The sequence below is a fragment of the Hordeum vulgare genome, chromosome 3H, assembly GCF_904849725.1.
Source record: "Hordeum vulgare subsp. vulgare chromosome 3H, MorexV3_pseudomolecules_assembly, whole genome shotgun sequence".
NCBI classification, from domain to species: domain Eukaryota; kingdom Viridiplantae; phylum Streptophyta; class Magnoliopsida; order Poales; family Poaceae; genus Hordeum; species Hordeum vulgare.
This window is the reverse complement of record NC_058520.1, coordinates 605,923,845-605,926,622: the sequence shown is the minus strand read 5'-3', so window position 1 is coordinate 605,926,622 and position 2,778 is coordinate 605,923,845. Positions and strand designations below refer to the sequence as shown.

Below are 2,778 nucleotides of genomic sequence, written 5' to 3'. Positions count from 1 at the left end.
GTACACTCATTTTTTCCCTTTCATTTTCTTCATCACGAAAACCCAAGACAAATTGCTGTAGACTCTAGATGGAGCTACTAAAGAAAAAAAAGTATGAGCTTTGTGGAACCGATTTGGGTGGCCTTCTAGCAACGTCTATGACAAATCAGTAGTAACATATATATGCTACTTGCTGGTCGTAACTATATGAGTTTGGTAATAAATAATGTACATAATAACCTTGTGGTAAAAAAAGCTGGCCAAACAATGACCTATTTACCTTAAAACAATCCTTACAGTGTTTCAACCAAAAGTCTCCAAGGCATGATCGAGAATAAATGATTTTGGGTAATACAAACTCAGTGATAGAAACCTCGGTTGTGTGGAAGAGGTTTAGTGCTTCAAAATTGGGAAACTGAAATAGTGAGAGATGTCAAGCAAAGCAGATCAGACTCATGGAGACACTTTAAGCACAAATTAATTCTTGCGAGATACAACGCAAAGACACATACAAAGAGACTTGTGCCGCTGTAAACACGATACGACTTTTCTTGCGAGATATGATTTATTACAGATAATCACCCGTTGTGAACACACTTGGCGCACTGTGGCGCTTATTCGAAAAGGGAAACAGAACGATGGATAATCTCACATCACTTTGCTTATATTGACGGTGAGCAGTGCTCAGTAGCTTCTCGGAAGCTAATGTGCGGGTGGCCTGCTCGAACAGTACGCAACAGCTGGGTCACAAGGTGGATTTGGCGGTTCCCTCGTGTACGGATTCATGCTGCTTAAAGCACCTGCAATGGCGTGGCAAAATTAACGAAATTGATCTCCAGATAAATGTATTTCATAAACTGAACCATGTTTAAAAAAAAGCGCTTAACTGATCCTTTTATATGACGTCCGACAGTCAGACGACACACTGCACTGTGTTATGTTTTTGTCTTAGGCGTCACACAGTGCAGTGTGGCGTCTATGGCTTAGGTGCCATAGTAGGTATCGGACGCCACATAACGTAGTATGAGACGTCACATGGTGTAGTGTGGCGTGTAAGTCAAAGACAACATAAAAAGGGCCAGACAGATATTTTTTTTGAAATGATTCATTTTGTGAATTAGTTGCGTTTTTGGGTTAAATTTTTTCATTTTGCCCAATGGCGCTCACGACCCAGGCACGCAGGACATCTCGTCAGATCAAGTCAGAAGAATTTCTTACACTAAAAGAAGAAGGAAAAATTCTGAAAAGCAAGGTACGTACGGTTGGCAGAAGCGAGGCCTCTGGCGGCGAGCACGGCCTGCGCGGCGAACGCGATCGAGGCCAGCATCACGCAAAGCAACAAGGCCAGATTCTTGAGGGGAGCCATTGCTAAAGGAAGGATGCTTGTGTTTTCGTTGTGCTTGGAAGCAATGCCACTGGCCTACTTATACGCCGATCCTACGCAGCATGAGGACCAGGAGGAGGGTACCAAATCACCCGATATTTTCTGTGTGGAGGCCCTATAGGCTATAGGGCATGCGTAGACGAGTCAGACGAAGCAAGACAGGCCAAAATGTTAGGAACGTACTGATGTGACCTACCACCGGACTCTGCAGACTCTAGCGGCAGAAGTCATGGAGAAATCCACGGTTCGGCCCACCATGCACAGCCATGAGCCATCGTTCTCCTTGACCACTGGGTTGATCTCGGTCGCTGCAGGTGTAGCTGCTCCGGGCAAGTCGCCACGTTCGACTAACTTTAAGCGTCTTTGACCGGTGAAAATTTGCTCCGCATCCCTCATGGACAGGGATTAGTCCATGGCCATGGATGCGATGGGCCATAGCCGGTCATTTAAGGGTGTCCGCATGTATTTTAAATTAAGTTTAAATTAAACAGACGAATTTCATGTGCACTCACTGATTTTTATATAGACAGGACGAAGCATTACATTTTGAACATTTTTTTTAACTAAATCCTACTTTAAAGTTAATCTAAATGATCGTCGGGTGTCCGTTCCTCATGTATGGCCGTGAGCCCCGGAAAGTGAAGCTCCGGTTATTGCTTTCGTGTTCTCCAGTTCGGTCTCCGTGGTCTCGAGCGCCGCCTCCGCAAGAGTCCATCTCCACATTCTGAGCGGCTAATCGGCCAACGATATTGAGTCCGTCAAGCTTTGCTTCAACCGGAGGGCAGGAGCGGTAGCCTTCATTGGATAGAAGCGACGTCGACGTTTCATGCACTACTCTTCCTCCTTGTCGACGGTGGTCATGGAGATGCGGACTTTGTGGTCGTGGCGGCGTGGCGTCGCATGGCCGTGTTGGTGATGTCCTAGTTCTTTTCGAACACCTGATCCTCCGTTCATCAAACTCTGTGTAGATGGCTTGTAACTTCGCCTGACACTGGATGTAACGCCAGTAGTTGCGGCTAATTTTGCAGGCGGGGCCATAGGAAGCAAGCAGTGTCTCATGGTCCGCCATGTCCATGTCTGGCGTGATGGTTGGGTCGGTGGCAAAGTTACTCCTCCCCGCGTCGGTGCTCGCCGAGCAGGCCAAGGATTTAGGCCTGGTCGGCCTACGCCCATCGAAAGTTGTCCTCCCACTCCTCCCGCATCATGTCCGTATAGTGGCACGGGCCACGCCGATGGTGATGCCGGCTTGCACTGACAAGAAGGATGGAGGCGGCTTGCACTGACAAGAAGGATGGCGGCGGCTTGCGTTCGGCTGCGACCTCCATTGGGACATCACCGTCCTTCGTCTATCTGCCTGCCTGCCAGTCGACAGCAATGGCGACCATCTTCTCCGTCTGCTCCGTTGAGAGACTGTC

General features: G+C 48.0%; 1 long non-coding RNA gene across 1 annotated transcript; it reads right to left on the bottom strand.

Moving 5' to 3' along the window:
* Nucleotides 1-439: 439 nt before the first annotated feature.
* On the bottom strand, nt 440-1,478 carry LOC123445602. Its single transcript, XR_006631127.1, has 2 exons — nt 1,240-1,478; nt 440-779 (listed from the first exon to the last, which is right to left on the bottom strand). It is a non-coding gene; the product is annotated as an uncharacterized LOC123445602 (long non-coding RNA).
* Between the last annotated feature and the right edge of the window lie 1,300 nt (nt 1,479-2,778).